The sequence below is a fragment of the Calliopsis andreniformis genome, unplaced genomic scaffold (genome assembly GCF_051401765.1).
Source record: "Calliopsis andreniformis isolate RMS-2024a unplaced genomic scaffold, iyCalAndr_principal scaffold0048, whole genome shotgun sequence".
In the NCBI taxonomy this organism is placed as follows: Eukaryota; Metazoa; Arthropoda; class Insecta; order Hymenoptera; family Andrenidae; genus Calliopsis; species Calliopsis andreniformis.
Window position 1 is genome coordinate 3,371,225 of NW_027480457.1, and position 19,529 is coordinate 3,390,753.

Here is a 19,529-nt window from a genome sequence, read left to right on the forward strand (position 1 = left end):
GTCACGCGTCACCGCATCTGCACCCCCTAACTGTTTCTCTTCTCATATAGACATTCCTTTCTCTTGTTCCTTCCTTTTTACTTCGATTCTTTAATCTTGTTCTTCATTTTTAACTTTTTGCACCAACGCTATGATTGATCAGTAACCGTTAATACAGTCTTTTAAATGCTCTCGAAAATTATTTTTCATATTAAGCAAAGAAATAAATTAAAAAGAACTGATGGTAGAAAAGTTGGACGATTCTTGTGTTTATAAAGTGTTACAGACTACTTGTGTTTGCAATTGTAGTGTTGTCTATTTCATAATGAACATATTCTTATATGCACTCAGCTTATACACACTTATAAGGGATTCCGCACACTTCTTATAGAAACACGGTTTCTGTCAAATGAGATAAATTTTTGATGTTTTTGCTTTCATGATCCTCGTCAAAAATCTCTATGGGTACGGCCTCAGAAAAACCCAACCTTTTTGATAACAAAACTATAAATTACTCAAAATTGTTAAAAATTACTCAAAACTAGTCAAAAGAGAAATATTAAGATTTTGAACTTAATAGTTGCTGATATGCTCTCAATTATTAACTATTTCTAATTAATATCTACCATTAATTAGCATAGATATGCTAGTGCAAAAAGTAAGCGCGTGGAGCGCACAAAAAAGCCAAAGTATAGTATCTATGTACAAACTGGATGTCCCAGAACTGGTGGTACCAGCGAAAAGAGTGTGATTCTACATGAAAAAATAAGACAAAAATGTAGAAAAAATGGTTCATGTTACGCTTCGTTTTTAAGAAAGATGGCTTTAAATTTTCACCGAGAACAAATCTCTCGAATTAAAGCCTATGTAGACCTATCTGTCCAGCAAAATCTATATCCGACCATTTTGGTATGGGTATTGATTCTGCAGTTCTTTCTGCAGAGATCGCGATCTGAATGACGGCTTTTTGGATGAGAAATGAGTCAAAATGTAGAGACCAATAAGCATAAATACACTGTAGGATATTAGTCGTATCCAACCAGCCATTTTTAGAAAGGGGAAAGAACACAGAATAATCACGTAATTTTTAAAATTTTTGAGACATGAACCGGTTAAAAAATCTTTTTTGTAATACATGACTTTATTCTGAGAGATCTAATCTTTGTGAAAAGAAAAAAAAAAAGAAAATCCAGTTGTTTAATGGTTGCAAAGATAAAAATTCGTTTACAAATGTAGTTTGCATATATATCAATAAACGATGCAAACTTTGTGGGTTTGTATTTTTTAAATAATTTCGAAATTAAAAAATTCATACTTAAACTTCTCTCTTCTAATTACACGTGCACTACAACGTGTTTCAATGTCGTCAAAATATCTAACATTGGAAAGCAAACTGTTCAAGTTGGCGTGGAAAAACCCAAATTATATTAAGTAAAAGTGTTCACAACTGATAGAATGGTTCTCGTGTAAATATAAATGTAGAAGTAAAGAATTTTGCAATAATCAGTACATGGATATTCTTAATCAAGTTCGAAGCAGGCCATATAAGCAATATAAACATTTCTTTGTGGACGTTCCAAACTACCAATTTATTATACATCCCTATCTCTGCACACGCCTGTTCAATCACACACTCCGCTGCATTTCTTAGATGTGCATCATTACCGCGATCGGTCACATAATTATCATACGAAATTGAAACACCTACTCTTTCCATCACAATCATTAACAGTATTCCAAATAATGTCATGTCTGGTATCATTTTCATTAGAAAAACGCTAAGAATCTATTGGTGACGCATTCATAAAGGTCTAATAATAAATACATATAAATATCTGCACGTTCATTAGAGCATCGTCCACTGCTTCTTTTTATGAAAATTCCTCGTCGTGTGACGTTCAAGACGCTTGACGCGAAAACTCATCAGGGTTATAAAAAAAAGAGTTTATTCGGGCGATTATAGGAGTCGCTGACGATATTTAGCTTTCCTGGGTAGAATCGGACAAATCAAGTGTGAACTACTTCATTCAAAAAGGAGAGAATGATATTTTTGCTTATCAGACGGAATGGAACAAAACTAATATGTATTTGAAACCATCCATCATTAGACGTTTGAAGAATAAACAGGAAAAGGGAAATGATTCTAGCATACAGTAGAGAGAGTCAGTGGTCAGATCAAGAGTATTCCCTTTACCCCGTGTACTCTTCAATCACCCAAAATTGCACTTTCGTACGCTTGCACTTGACCATAATCCAGACTCAATTTTCCCAAAAACTAGACACGATACCAAAAAAGTTTATTCTACATTTTCCACTCGTTTCGAGTAAATTTTCAAATAAATTTGATATATAATTTTTAAATAAATTTTTTTCATATTTTAAACAAGTGTTTCTTCATCCACAAAAAGTCAATATTTTTGTTTTGCAAATTTGAAACCGACTTCAAATGTCAAAAAATTTGAAAAAAATATATCCGTACTTTCTAGTCTTTCCTCTTTTAATTACAATTTTTTAATTAGCGGACGCTCAAAAACTGTAATCACGCTGGCAAACTTAACAGTCTAACTTAATCGTTATCACCTACCTGAATCCAGGCACACCGTGACATTTTCCGGCGTGCCCAAATTACAGTTTTTGAGCGTCCGCGAATTAAAAAATTTTAATCAAAAGTAGAAAAACCAAAGAATATGGACACATGTTTTCAAATTTGTTGACACTTGAATCGGAGTTCAAATTTGCGAACCAAAAACATTTTTACTGTTCTTGCATTGAAAAACTTTCTTTGTGAATATAAAAGAAGTTTATTTAGATGTGTACATCCTTCAAGATTAATAGAAAGAAAACTGAATTTTGTACCTTTAGTAGTTTCGGAGACATAAATTCATACGTGAAGGCAGTAGTCGTAAAAATTAGTAAAGACTGTTACCTTTGGAGGTTTGTATTTCTTAAATAATTTCGAAATAATGAAAATGATGAATTAACCGCCCCCTTATGTGGACTTCAATATCATCAATATAATTCAATGTATTGTATATTTCAATATTATCAAAATCCCTAACATACAGGTACAGAAATGACATACACGAAACGTATTCCTTCCGACGTGCAGATGTGTGTAAGTGATATACTGCAAAAACACGATTTCTATTAAATACACAATTTTAAACAGTTTAAGATTCTGTAATATAAAAAAATTAAGCTTTTCTAAAGTCATGTTCATAAAGACTTTCGATCAACATCATGAGAGCAACAACATATCAAAATTTTAAGAGATCTGCAGACCCTTTTAACTCGTATAGAGTAATTTAGGCATAGGTGCCTCAGTCAAAAATGTGCCCTTAACGCTACTTCAAACGAGTGATCGGCAGCATCGTAGCAGCGATCAAGCGACTAAGTGTGCTTCTTTTTTAGCGCGGTTTCTAGTAGCAACCAAGAACTAGTATTTGTATTGGAAAAATAGTTACTGAGTTACCCTCTGTCTGTACATTTAAGTATAGGAATTAGCAATTCTTTGAATTCAGTTATATAGAACGTCAGAACTTCTAAATCAATTTGAGAAATTGGTTTTTGCCAACAATCTTACAAATTCTACTATTATAAGTCTATGACACGACTGATGACAAACTATATTCTTTTAACTCTTTTCGTAGTTTTTATGCTTTCTTTCGTTTTTCTGATGTACCCTATAAACCAATGTTTTTCAGCGTGTATCATCAAGTAGATTTGCGATACGTGTGAATTATGCAAGGTGATTGGAATAAAATCAAACATTTATATGTATGGTTACACAGCAAAATGACATAAGTCACATGTCGATTCTCAGGATGTTGACGATTAAAGTTTTCAATCTGACTATCTTCTAAAAATAAATTAAGAAAGAAAAAGTTCTTTTAATCTAATCTGCTTATATCAAACATAAGTTCCATTTTGTAGTTCAATTAAGGCATAAACTCAAATTTCGTTAATATGTGATTTATGTTGTTTCTCGTTCGAAGTGTAACTGGAGGGTAATTGTTCAATATAGGGGAGTCAGCTCCAATAAGTTTGAATATGTTGACACTTTCCTGAGTATTCCCCAGGAAGTTTAAGTTCTCTCATGGTTCGTTAAAAAAATATTAATAAGAAATAAATGAACCCTAGCATGTGTCAAACTTGGTTATTCCACGGATTCCTTGGACTATGGATAATGTGAAATACGGAAATGAAATACGGAAATAAAATACAAAATATAACTTCGGCCACCAAAATTATACGATCGAAGTTACATTGATAGATACTAACAATAAGGGGAGTGACATCGCTATTACAACATCAACTGCTCGACGACAACTACCACAGCGAAGACGGTTGTATTGGTAAGGCCTGTGAGCTGAAAACAAAAAAAAGGTTAGGGTTAGGTTTGGATTAGGTTCCCTCAGCATGGGGGTGCAGAAAACCCGCCCACGCGTTAAAATTCTGAACAAGATTTTGGTTAAATAGTAGCCGGAAAATGTTATATTTCTAATGATTAATACATTTTTAAAGGATTATAAAGTTTATAAAGGAGTAACAAGTGATGATTAAAACCTCTTGGAAGTTACTCAGAAGAGTCTCTTTGACAACATATGTCAAGATCAAGGTTATTGGAGCTGACCATACTAAATAAATACCAATCTGAATAGTTTCAAAGATGGATTATTGTGGAAGATAAAATCCTTATCAGAACATTTTTCCCGTTTGTAATTTTAGACCACATCGAATACATGCAATAATATTAAAATAAATCTGATCTCCACGCATAATAGATAATCGATTACAAATATAGGATAAATAATCACATCAAAATCTACTACACTTATTTACGGAATGAAAAATTCTTGTACATTAAGATTTTGCCTCCTTACTGTTGCATTGGAAATTATAAATAATCTCACCTAAAAGCTAACTTAATTTTAATTAACATAACAGGCTAAATTTTATTTATGCATTTTACACGAAAATAAAAAGCTACTTACTGATACATAGATATATAATTACTACATGGAAAATAAACTATAGTGCAGGATTGATTTGCGTGTCCGTATGCATGTCGAGTGCGTGAACGAGATTCATTGAGATCTGAGCGCATATGCGTTACTATATGGTAACAAAAGTGCAAGAGAGAGAGAAAGAATGTGACTCCGAGCGGTGGATGCATACGATGCCAGCCAGAGGAAAGTAAAAGAACTTCACGAATGTATTGAATTCTAACTAAATACAGGGTGTTACTTTTATCTCACACATCTTAATGTGTTCAATCGTTATTTCTACTAATATGAAAAAATGTGCCAAGATAAATTTGTTTTATTCGAAATTAAGAATATTATGAACCATGTCTTTTCCTGTCAAGGTCATCTTTTCCAAGTTTTGAAAGTCATCCCCATTTTTTTGCACATTAACATGTACTTTTTATGACGCAGCTTTCTAGTACACATCGAAGCAAATTCAGCGACCTATGATAGTATGACCTTTAAATGATCTTGAAAGAAAAAATCACGTTGCAACACCAGAAAATGTGAAGGAAGTAATTTTACATGCTTGCGAACAACATTCCCTCGACAATGATTGACCCTCTTGGGAAAAGCTTTCCCGTACCCGAAAATGTCTCGACGCCACTGGACAATATTTTGAACCTTGACAGTAGAGTACATCTAAAATAGTTCAAATAACAATAAAATAATATTTCTTGCTTACAGAATACCAAAAATGTAGAATTTTTCTACATTTTTAATTTACAGGTCATAGTATCATAGTTTGTTAAATTCGTCTTGATGTGTACTATAAAGTTGCATCATAAAAAATACATGTTAATGTGCAAAAAAAATGATGACGGCCTTCAAAACTCGGAAACAAATGGTCTTCAGAGAAAAAGCATGGATCATAATATTCTTAGGTTTGAATCCAACAAGACTGCTTTGATATATTTTTTTATATCAGCAGAAATAACGAAGCTATTAGGATGTGCAAAATGAAAACATCATCCTGTATATGTATTAATTCAATATTCCTTAACGCCGAAAACCTTGTGATTTCGGTAATAATCCTACGTTCGACAGTGCACTCAATGGAACCATAGTTTCCGGAGATGAGACGGTCATGCAAAATTGTCTTAAGGTTAACAAAATGTCGGTGGTTTAGTTACAAGAAAAACTGAAGAAATTAAGCCTAAAGCTGTCCGAAAATAAGGATGTGTTAGGACAACGCCTTAAAGTGGCTTTGGAATAAAATCAAAGAACAAAAATCGAATCGACGATCATCAGCGAAGGCAGCGGTAATCGTCTACATCGTTGACAGTATCTAGGATGAAAAGGCACACAAATCGGTTTTGTATGGTGCTACGACAATTCGTGAGTTGCGAGGCAAATCTAAATTATATGAGAAAGTGTGAGCGAACTCTAAACGTAGTATGTACCTACCCCTACATATGGCAAGCATATATGTATGTACGTACCTATGTATTCATACGTACATAATATATGTTGCATACTTTTCTACGTGTATCAAAGTGTCGTTAGCGTGTAATAAAAGTTATTCGTGTAATTATGCATATTAAATGTGTAGTTGATCACTGTGGAAGTATAAAACCTAATGATTCCAGAATTGGTTTCTTCAAGTAAATATTATATTACTTCGGAATTGTACAAAATATGTTTTATGTTAAAGTTTTCTTGAAAGTTAATTTCTTACATTAGAAAACCTTTAGATTTTCGTTAAATAAACCAGAATTATTGTCAGCACGGATAGCAGCAGCGAACAGAAAAAACTGACTATTAAATGCATGGACTATACTCTGTGCAAAACATTTTAAGCCTACCACTTTTTATAATACTGGAGGAGCAAGTGAACAACCTAAAGCCAATGCACAAACGGCTCTTTTTAGAGCCAGCATGATGTACAAAGTCCGACCGAGCAACCTCCCCGCAGTGTACATCGAGTAACGCTAATGCCGGCGGCGCATAAGATTTCTGATTTAATATCTCCAAATTGGTTAGCGCAAAATACATGTGTAGATAGTATTTTGAAAATGCTTTAACGTCAGCTATATGAATATAAAATAAAAAATATAGCATTCCATTAAAAAATGCCCCGTGACCTTCATACAGTTATTCAAGGTCATCACAGGGTCAATTTGATATATAGGCAACATATATGCCCCTTCGGACCCTACAAGTTTTGTCTTAACTACTTTTTTGTATCATCAATATTTTTCCAGATATGAAGCGTTCATAGATAAAACGCACACTGTATATGTTTACAACAGGTCTGCATGTTTCACCATCACAAGGCATCTGTAATCTGAATAATGAACTTCAGAGCGATGAAAATATTTGAGGTTAATATTATAATTTGTATGAATTGTAAAGTTTTGCATTATTTTGATTGTATTGTATATACATGTATTGTTATTTGCAATCCAATAAAAACCAATTTATTTCTTTTACAATAAAAAACGATATTATTAATAACAAGTATTATTTTCATGCAATATTTCAGCAGGTTATAAAAAATTGACTTTTAACATAAATACATATTTGACTGGACGTTGAAATTTTAACACTTCCTTTGCACCTTTTCGCCTCGCTTGCGCTTTAGTTTACGTAACAAATTCGTACATAAAAGTTGGGACGCCTCATAGACAGAAGCTAGGCGTCTAGTGTATTATATAGAAGTCTGTGTTCCTGAATCGCCGTGCAAAAGAAGTCTCATAATATTGATTTGCAAAGTTCATCCTATGCTTATAAAAACAGCAAAAAAGCAATCGTCACATATTATCACATACGCTGCCACGGACGCGTACGTATAAGCAAAATTCAATGTAGTAGTAGCAACAGCTCTTTGAAAATATTTCCGAAACTAAGGTCGGAGGGCGGTTACACGTATTGCAAAGAATTGTTCAGAATATCACCTTGACATCATATATAAAAATCATCGAAATCGATGAAGCCATCCGCTTATCTAAACAATTACCCATAATGCTATTTAAGGATTCAAATTCCACAACCGTGAAAGTCAGACAATCAAAATTACTGATAAACGCATCAAGCATTTGGCGATCGATAACTCCGGACTACTAAGTCACACTGATGATCATGTACAATTTGTAGCTATCAAATTAGGATCACTCGAGTACTAGTGAAAAGTTGTCTAACTGTGATATCCCATAACTTTAATACAATTGAAAAATTCAGAAGAAGAAAGAGAAATGTCAAATATTACCATTTCTCAGAAAACGAAAAGTGAATTTTCAATATATCACTACATATCACAACTACATTAATTTTATTTTGCATTCATTGCAATTGTTACTTACCATTTTAAATAATATATAAAACAGTAAACTGTAAAAAATGAAAGCTGTTCCAACAGATTGTACGCAAAAAGGGGAAATGTCAAAAAAAGATTGATGTTAGCATCACTTTCCCCTGGTAATTTATTTTATTTTTATTTCAAATCTTGTTCGGTAAGATGGTATCGTCGTTTTGATCATCGGTTCGACCATTGTGTCATCTAGATGTATTCGCTTTTTTAGCTTTTGGTCCAGTAAAATTTTTAGATTGTTCCTCCACAGAATATATTTAATACCTGTAGGTGTTCAAACTATCGACAAGAACCGAAACATTTCTCTTTTTTGTATTGTTCTTCTTCGAGATGTCTAATTTTTTCATTGTACTCCTTAATTTCTTATATTGTAAAATGAATAATATACAAAAAATGTTAAACTCTAAGTTCGTTAATACTGACACTACTTTTTTTTGTGGACCACTCAATTCCACGAAATATGTTGCGAGAACAATTGAATTAAAGTTTTAACTGTTTACTTATTAACCCCTTCAATCGATTTTATTTTGTGGACCACTAGACGCCGTTCAAACCATTACCACCTGGCTGCCTAACTTTCTCGAATTAATATTATCGATGATCCGAAATGTCAGTGCGGTAGTTTGGAATAACATCTAAATCACGTCATGTGGCAGTGTTCACTGTATGACTACGAAAAAAGTATATGCTGCATAAATTTTGGCGACTTGATTTCCGTCCTCCTTATACGATAGATGCCTTCTTGCGTAAACTATTTCAACTAATTTCAAATTTCCTAAAAATCATGGTATATCCTTAAATGTGAAACTCTGTCTATGTACGGTATGTAATTAAAAAATTTCTAATATATTCTCTAGTCTCGTAAGTACTTATGTAACCAAAAGTAAAATAATAATGTGTATATTCCTAGTAACTCCGTAGGGGGTTTCCTAGCTTAATAAATAAAAAAAAATCATTGAAAATGTCTGAAGCACACTCAAATCATTCGTGTACTCATTACCATTATCAGAATTGAAAACAAAAATTATAGACATTTGGTAATATAGCAAAGATATTAAGAAAGTGATATACAGCGGATATGGAGCATGGTGGAAAGTATGCAAGAAAATTAATGCTAGGGTTTTTTATTAGGTAATTGTATTCAGATCGTTTAGCAGAGAAAATGCTGCAAATTAACTGTTTAGCCAGGAAAAGTTGTTAAACATTTGACATAGGTTTGACTGCGTGAAGTCACACACAGGATCATGGGCTTAACACTACTCTGCTACGCGGCAACGTCTACCCTGATCGTGAGGTCCACATAGCCTAGCAAGGTGCATTGACCTAATAGGCCCAATGCCAATAACTTGTCTTTCTTTTCAATACTTCCAATATGATATGGCAAAATTAACAATCGTGAACTATATGATTATATATAATGATATATATTTACTTACCAATTTGATGTTTAAAACATCTATCTCCTTGCTGCTTTATCTTATTTTTCGGAACACGTTCCATTCAGCGCTAATTTAGTTTTAATTGTTACGAATTCACTAATAATCAAACCATTTTTAAGAACACTGATAGGCAAACACTAACGATCAAGCACTGAACCGCTAATAACAAATACCACTGTGTCACTGTAGTAGACTAAGAAATAAAAACTTCAAATAAGGCATGAAGGAAATCAAAGGTCAATTAGACGTGCTTTCGATGTCGGTGTTAAAACGATTCTGACCAGTTCTTTAATGCCTATCCCAGCATCTGAATCTTTCTAAATGCAGATATCCAGTCAAAGTCAGGGTTACTGTCTCTATTGTCCTCCCCGTTTCTTAAGAATGGCTCTGAATGAAGTGTGGTTTGCTCCTCCGACCAATCAACGCAAAGATATATATATTTCTATTTCTCGCCCGTGTCATGGCAGTGTGTATGAGAGTCGTTGTATGAAGAATGTACGCGCGATGTGAACGCCATGTGCGCAGATACCTTTTGTGGAAGAACATGCAAAATTGGTAACTTGTTACTATCAATTTCGAGTTCGAAATTTTCGGTAAATTGTGCGAAGACCTCCGAAAGGCCAGAACCGTTTTAACAACGACACCGAAAGCATGTCTAAGCGATCATTAATTTTCTTGCCGCCTTATTTAAAGCTATCAGTTTTTTGTCTATTAAATTAGTTTAAATCTACTTTATTAGCATTATATGTGTATGTGCAGTATACAATGTAGTGTAATACAACAGTTACTATTATTTAAAATATCATTTGTGAGTGTAAGATATAATTATTTTATTTAGAATATTGTAGATTGAATGAGATAGATGTGAATGCGGCTTATTGAGTGCATGGTGTGAAGTTGGCGAGAAAAAATGAGATGCAGTATGATGATAGAGACACGCTGCGAGTGAAGATTATGTGTGACCATTATATTACTAAGTGTTTATTAAATATTAGTTTCTTAGTAGAACGATGAGATTTATCTTTCTCCTACGTTTCCCTACCAACATCATTAAGAGTGGTGCAGTGCTATTTGTTATTAGTATTTCAGTGCTTAATCGTTAATGTTTGACTACCAGTGTTATTTAGAAGATTTTCATTATTAGTGAATTTCTAACTTGTATGTTGCATTGAACATGTTTTAAAAATGAGGATAAAACAACAAGAGATAGAAGATTTAGACAACGAATAGGTGAGTAAATATATATTATAATTACATATGATATTGTATTTCGCCATTGTTGATTTTGCTACATCATATTGGAAATAGTGAAAAGAAAGAAAAGCTACTCGAATTAGACTTGTTAGGTCAATGCACTTTGCTGAGTCTTTGGTGTTGGGGTACACAGTCCACTATGCTGGGCCTCATGTTCAAGGTAAACTTTGCCGCGTAACAGAATAGTGGTAGGTGTAACTTTACACAAACATACCAAATCTGAAACAATCTTCCTTGATTAAATAGTTCCTTTGCGGCATATAGTTCCTTTCGAACATTTGCTCTGCTAATTCTGTAATACAAATTTTTTGCAAACGTCCACCGATCCAGAGGTATAGATTCACCCCATTCAGCCGCGACCATTAATATTTTTACACTCTGTACGTAAGTCTGACTTGAAATTTACAGTTAATATACATGTAACTGATCAATTTTCAAACTCGATTTTCTCGAAAGCAGTTTCATGTGAATAAATTTTGTTGTATATTTTCAACTTAGTTTTCATAAGAAATCACCCCTTTTCCGATAGTATCACGATTACAAAAATACCCCGTATGGAACGTAAGGTAGAGCAATGTCATTGGATCAACGTTTCATTAGACGATAATATGTATAGTTGCACCAGTTTATTCATAAGTGTCTCTAGCACCTTCGATACAATAATTAAGTATATATGTACAATTATTTTTGTCCCTAAATACATTCTGTCAAAAAATCAGGAAATTTCTACCACAAAGTCGAAATGACATTTAGTACTAAGCAGAGGAAAGTGGTTCATGAGTACAGTATTAGTCTTGAATTATCTTTAAATAAGACCTGTTTTACATTTGAATTGTAAATAGCTAATAGAAAATTTGAGAATAAGATACGTAATACGCCTAAGTATGTAGATACACATAGGTGCTCATTTTCTCTAAAGTCAAACACACGCTTTGGTTTGGTCGAATTAACCCGAACATTGTCATTGTCAAGTCATACAAATCAGCTATCACGAGTCTCGATAGAGGCTCGTGCTAAGTTCATACATTCGCACCACAAGTTGTGAGGGTGAACTAGCGAGAGGTTCTCACCGAGACTATCCATACAAGAGGTAATGAGTACGAGCACTCGTACCCGTAGCACATTCTTTACAGCACAGAGGCGAAACTCCGACCTTCCTCAGGTTGCAACTTCCAGCGCGCACGCGTAGTTATAGTATAAATACTTGAAAGTAATTACAGAATCAGCTGCAGATAGAAGCAAGCTATGAACTACCACATGAAGGCAATTCATACAATAAAATTATTTCAGATAGCAAGTGTATGGTGTTATAACCATCAATTGTTCTGCACAAGTAATTGATAGAGATATCTAACACAATACTATATTAATTATATGATTCTATAGAATTAAATATAAAATTAAGATTAAAAAAGAGGTAAGCCCAAATGGTAAAAACATTAACAATTAATTCCACTCATATCACAAATCAAATATCATCATGTACATGCAGCAAGTTCTTATACATCACAGTTCAAATAATCACAGTTATTTGTTTATATTACAAGAAGTTACATGTACGTAAAATATTATTTTTAGAACAGGAGAGGAAGAATAGAAGAAAGAATGTTTAAAGAGAATTTTAGAAGGAGGATGATCATATTTAATTGATTAATAAGAAAAGTGATGCTACATTGAGTAGAGTTATTTGGTAGGAGTGAAAGGAAAGACAAAAAAAGAATATATGTAAGTGACATATATATAATGGTGCTTGGGTTTGCGTAAAAACACTCCTAATTAAATAGTGTTAGGTAAAGTAAGAGTCAATAAAATCGGGATGATAGCAGGAAAAAGAGGCTAATGAAGGAATATTTAAAGGAAAAAGAGAAAAAAAATAGGATAAACATGAAATAGCTAGATAAGAATAGATTACTTACATAGAAGCAGATATAGTCAATTGGGAGTTAATATTATGAAACAGATAGGCATGTAGAAAAACAAAAAATGGATTACAAAATTAATAACGTTTAATACGTTCCTTTAATAATATTGTGTCCTTTATAATTGAAATTTATTACTTCTATAATTTAAATTTCTCAAAGGAATGAAAGGAAATAATGCTTAAACAACCACGTTACACATCCTCAGCTAGGACAAAAAAGCAAGCCTTTATCACCTACTCTGCTACGGTAGCAATATTACTTAGTAAGTAATCTGATTATGTATCTGTATCATGTATTCGTAATTTTATTATAAAATGAAATGATCTTATCACTCCAGAATCAGTACACGCTGCTTGCAGAAAAAAAGCAGCTACAGATGATGAAATTGTGCATGTCACAGCAAAGTCGTTTGTACATGTACGTGCTCGCCGAATACGTTTTAAGAGAAAAAAATACTGTAAAATAATTTATTAATTTACAATCAAATAATAAAGCACAAATTTATAAACATTTATCTAATTGTTATTTTTATAATTCAATTAATTTTCATTAAATTCTATTGAAATATATTTCCTGTATATTTTTCAACTCTTGTCTAAGTGTTTCTATATTTCAACACAATAACAGAGGATCCTTAACCCTCCAAGTACATTTTAGATTTAATTTTTCAATTTATGCATGACTCCTAAAGTGATACTTATTTTGCAAATTTTGTAAATAGCACACTAAACTATTCGCTAATGTACTTGACCTTATTTCATTTCGATACTTTATAAGGTCGGAGTAACCACCATTTCTGCGAATGTATTTCGCAAACATTTGTACAATGATAGTGCGTGTATTGGGATTGTATCAATAAGTGATACAATGCCAAAGTTCGATGTCGAATAAAATGAACCCACACAATACGCCAGGGTTACAGAATGATGTATTCTGGTTCCTGTCGGAAAGTTTGATCATTCAATTATATGGTCATAGATTTTTCGTCTGCGAAGTTTGTTCAGGAAGAGATTTAGGAAACGTTAATTAACGTTCAATTTCTAAATAAGAGGCAAATAGATAAGGAAACGATCGGTCATGGGAACAACGAAGCAGAAGCCGTTAAATTACAAAGAGGGCCACTTATATAAAGCGTAGCGATGATATATAAGGGATTTGTCTTTGTGGCAGCGTCATATGTCATGTCGCAAATATTAACTCTGATACAGGCCATTCATTCACTTAATTACAAACAGCCATGATTTAAGAGATGCCGTACGGCAGGGGGTCCACGCACCAGCCACGTTTCAGTAGGTGTCCGAGGTGTAGCTAATACTGTGTAGCTTTCTTTACGATCCCTCATTTACACAACAGGACCTGAAACCACTCTGCCAAACTTATCTCCTTACGCACTCTCCTGTTATTTTTCCTTCGCCTCTTTTACAGTACACAATTTTGATTTTCTAAGAGTCTTAACCCTAAACTTCAAAGAGATGTCAGACCCCTACTCATGTATGTTGATCATAAATTTCTATTATCTATGTTTAATTCTTTTATAATGAAGTAAAATGATGAAGATCATTCTTTCCTGTACGATACCACGCTGTGAAAGAGTTAATAATTCTGTAGGTAACGTTTAAATTATTTGACTAAAATTGGATGATATAACGAGTGCAACCAGTAAGTACTAGGAGCGCTCCAGCTCTCGGACCACTCAGCGAGCGGTCTGAAGTTACGTACTAGATGAAAACTCTCGCTGAGCAGCTATCAAACAACAGTCGTCATTTTTGATAGCGAAAAATTTGATTGTTCATTATACCATTACTCTCAAGTGCGCTCATTTTGTTAGTAGAAAGGTGGGAATATAAAGTCGAACATGACTGCAGTTAACATACCCAAGGAAGATACATAAAGAAATACGTGAAAATAACTAAGGCATTATCGTTTAAAATGTCAGAAAATAATTTTGCAGTGTATATGTGTTAGAGAATGGGTGCGAAGGTTCGAGAAGTATTGTAGAGAACGATCCCGAATGTTCGAAAAACAACGGTACAGCGAGTAGCCGAGCGAGAAACCGAGATAGCCGTTGCCACACGCTGCAGTTACGTCTCCAGCCTCCAACCTGACACGTCACTATATTATAATAAATATTAGTCATTAGTACATACGCGTTTTTACTTGCCTCCTACATACTCAACAATATGTTATAAAAGTATTTAGGTAATTGTACGTAAAGAATAGTATATAATATAATATCCATAATACAATTTGGTAATTATTTATATTAGGGGTGAATTTTGATGATCTTGAAATGTGTTCGACCTCAGTTTTAGAGATATACCGAAAAATGTTTGCTATACTACATACTGTCTTTTAAACATTTGAGATAAGCTTAAATTCGATTTAATACACGCTTATCTTGTTTTTCACGTAAGTCTCGTTCATATTAGTCAAGCTACTAGGATTTAAGTAACTAGTTGATTTGTGTTAACACAAATGAAGTTACTTGGATTCAAGTGGATTGAATTCAAAAGTAACTTGAATTCAAGCTGTCATATAAAAATAATAAAAAGTACGTCGGAAGAAATGGCGTATGCTAATTATTTGATTATGGATGATTCGAATAAGACATACACTTTAGACAGCTTTCTTGGTGTTCACATATTTGTCGATTTGCTTGAAATTTGCCCGATATATTATAGTATACATCATAGTATACATTAATTAATATGTATTTCAAAGCAAAGGAAAGTTGCGAGGACATCAACTTCGCTTGAAACTTAAAAGGATATTAAAGTCAAGTAATATAACGCGTTCACATTGTTCACATTGCCCTCAATCATTTGCATTCAGGCCACTTGAATTCAAGTAACTCGACGAATTTGAATGTGCCTAGACAAAACAGAAACTTGAAGGGATACTTCAAATCAAGTAAAATAACTCGTTCACATTGGTCAAGTTGCCTTAAATCACCTGCACCCAAGCCGCTGGAATTCAAGTATACTGACTAATCTGAACAAGCCTTGACGTTCAAGTTAGGAAGATGTGGAATCAATCAGGGGGAGTTGAAAAAATATTGTACGTTAACTTATTTTTTTATGTTTGAGAGCATCCTCTTCCCGTAAAAGGGCCTAGCCTAAATCAACTCTAATCCATCTTTCTTTCCCAATTAGGAAAATATTGAAATACATACCGTGACTATACAATTCGATCTTCAACGAAATGTTCATTTCATACTTTCTATGATGTTTTCAGACATTTTACAGATTAGTGGTATTTCAAAATTGAATAATATTTTAATATTATAGCCGCCTATGCATTGAAGTTTTGAACTTCTCCGAAGGCCATATTTACTAATATAGTCACTAATTATTTTAGTAAGGATTCACGTATGGGCAGAATTTAAACTCGACGTTTTCTTCAAAAAATAAGCCAAAGTACATTCACTGCGATATGTTTGTAGAGGTAATAAATACGCAGCAGTCACTAGGTCACACGTCACACGCACGCTGCCCCGGCGCATACATGTAGGCTGATTTCAATGTAATACAGTACCAATAGATTTTTGCGAATACTCAGAGACTAAAGAAACCAAAAGCTGAGCGGCGCCACCTTTATATGTAATAAGAAAAAGTTACTCAAAATATATAGTGTCCTTGATAACATGTTTCAAAGTCATCAAAATAAGTGCTGCCGTCTCTAATGTAAATAATTACCTAACATTTTCTTAAAATAATGGTTGCTGTACCTGGATTTGTCAACTACCAATATTAGTAATAATTTTAATTTTGTAGGGTAGGTAAATAGCGCATTTCAAATTCATTATTTGTTGTGTTATCGCATATTGTGTCTTTTATGAAAGGTAATTAGGTGTACGCGAGAGGACACAAATAATTTCGATAATCTAAAGGTTATCAAAGTTAATGCCCTGAGTAATTTTCATTTATACGTATAACCGCCGCATCGCTTATTACTCGCTTTCCGCCGAAGAATATTTTTAGGTTATAAAAGATGCAGATGTTTATACAAATATATATTTGTATAGAAAATAGCTAAAGTTGTGGGCTAAGGAGAGAAATTTGTCTGTCATTAGACAATTATGAAAATGTAGTATTTCTTTCGTATGTTTTGCATAATGGCATTGTTCCTGCATAAACGCATAGGTTTCGCATAAGTGCATATTTGATTGATAATCTAGTAAGCAATTACGCTTTCTTGTTGAGATAAATAGTACAGTAATAAATTAACATTCATTGTCAAAATAGCATTTTTAAAAGCCCCATTAGGCGAGGAAAAGTTATACAAATGAATTACAAAATATACCATTGCCACTAAAACCTGTAATAACAAGACAGGAAATTTGGTTGGAAGCAACGATTTTCTATGCAGTGCATTCGGAAGGAATGAGAGATGTCATTGAATCGTTCGCTGAAAAAGTGGTCTGATTGATTAAATTGGCAAAAAAAAGCAATCTGCGGTATGGAATCGTGTCACAGAGCTTCTTGTTACGAGTTATTGAAATTTCAACCGTTCTCACCATCAGTTACTAAAGAAATATTAAACATCTTTTATCTTCTGGAAATCTAGTTGCTATCCCTAGGACCTCGTCCAAAGCGGTGCGGTTTACGAGAGTCTACTATGTACTTAGTCATTGGAAGTATCAACTACAGGGTGATCAGTTCACTGGAAACCCTCTAATGAGTGTTGGCAGCACTTACAATACTAACAGCATTTAGGATAAATGTTGCCAACACTCGGAGGGTTTCCAGTTAAACTGATCATCCTGTATGTATGTATCTATACCGAACTATGTATGTATCTATATACACTCACGTCGGTGTTTATATTGATGCGATAATATTATAGGTAAGTGCAACATTCTGTCCTTGTAGTGTAATTTCTTTGTGTTCCTCCGAAATTGTTATGTTTGCTTACATTGCTCGTAAGTAGTGACCTTCGCTTTACCCGCAAGTGGAGAAGTGTAAACGCTGTGTCAATTTGTTAGAGCAATAAGTTTGTGATAGTTGCCAGTTTATCCGGCCAGAAAGTAAGTTGACATATAGAAATTTTTATTTGAAGAATTGAATTTTGTAATTAAACTAGTATTTACATAACTCTAATATATTTAACAATTTGTGAAACAATTTCCTGAAAAAGTAAATTGAAATAAAACAAACGAAAATCAATAATGCTGAAAACAAGGGAATTGCATGCTTCAGAGCGAATACAAATTTATAAAAGAAGAATGGATGGAAAATCCTTACAAACGGTTGCTATTGAGTTTGAAATTTCGAAAGAAGGCGTTCAAAAAACTTGTAAAAAAAATGCAAATGACAGGGAAACTCGAAAATTGTGTTAGATCAGGAAGAAAAAGAAAAACATCAATTTGTCAAGATCGAGAAATTGTGAAGCAAGCCAAAAAAATTCATTCATCACAGCTGAAAAAATAAAAGAAAGTTTGTCCTTACTCATCGAGATCACACAAATTAAATGTCGTTTGTCTGAGGCTGATTTACACGGCAGAATATTTATGAAAAGACCACATATTTCTCAAGTAAATGCTCAGAAATGTTTACTGTTCGCCAAAGAACATTATAGGAAATCGCTGTCGTTTTCGAAAAGCATCATCTGGAGTGATGAATCGAAATTCGAGTTTAGTCAAATAAAAGAAGAAAATATGTATGGTGTAAGGAAGGAAACGCATTCAAAATAAATGTTAGAACTCCAACAGTGAAACACGGTATTGGCTCTATAATGGTGTAGGGGTGTTTCAATGATGGAAAAGTTGGTAATCTCAAAATTATTGAAGGTATTCTAACAACTACAAAGTATATTGATATACTGAACAAAGTTTATTTACATCTAATGAAAAATTTGGAGAAAATCGTACATATCAGTTCCAACAGAACAACGATCCTAAACATACAGCGAAAATTGTTAAGAAATTTTTCATCGAACAAAATATACATCTATCTTTGCCACCACAAAACTCAGATCTGAATCCAGTTGAACACCTATATGGGAAGAATTGGATCCTCAAATACCCCAAAAAGAAAGACATACAAAACCAAAATTCATAGAGGCATTATAAAAGGCTTGGAATGAAATAGACCCAGACACCCTAAGAAAATTAGTATCTAGTATGAATAATCGATTACTGGGAGTCATACCATCGGAAGACTACCAAACATCGTATTAAAAATATTAACATTTATTACTGTTAACTATTTTTTGTAACGTCAACATAATTTCCGATTTATTTATATTAAGTAATATTTTTTTATTTTTTTATTCTCCAGTAAAAATTATTATTTAGTAACAATTATTAATATTGTAAATATTATTAAAGATTGAATAAATATATTTCTGTTACTATTTGTTTATTATACCTTTTTTCGTAATTTTTAGTGAAATCGAATTCTTTAACTTAAATACCGACGCGAGTGTACCTACATATCCTATGTAAAGGCTACTTATGTGCTTTTTTCTATGCCCAGAAATTCAGGAGTAGATATGCAAGTGCAGTGAGTTAAAATTAGTCATTGTCTTGTGCTAATATCTAGATATATAGAAGTTACCTCAATTAACTGTAATTATATAAATTTTCATAAAAAGGCAA

General features: G+C 33.2%; 1 protein-coding gene across 1 annotated transcript in view; it reads right to left on the reverse strand.

Annotated features, from left to right (window-relative positions):
• LOC143187512 (E3 ubiquitin-protein ligase Rnf220-like) overlaps positions 1-19,529 on the reverse strand; it is a 235,504-nt gene that overhangs the window by 25,439 nt on the left and 190,536 nt on the right. The window contains exon 2 of the mRNA XM_076391729.1: positions 4,261-4,348. The gene's annotated coding sequence lies outside the window, so the exon portion shown is untranslated. The remainder of the gene's footprint in view (positions 1-4,260; positions 4,349-19,529) is intronic.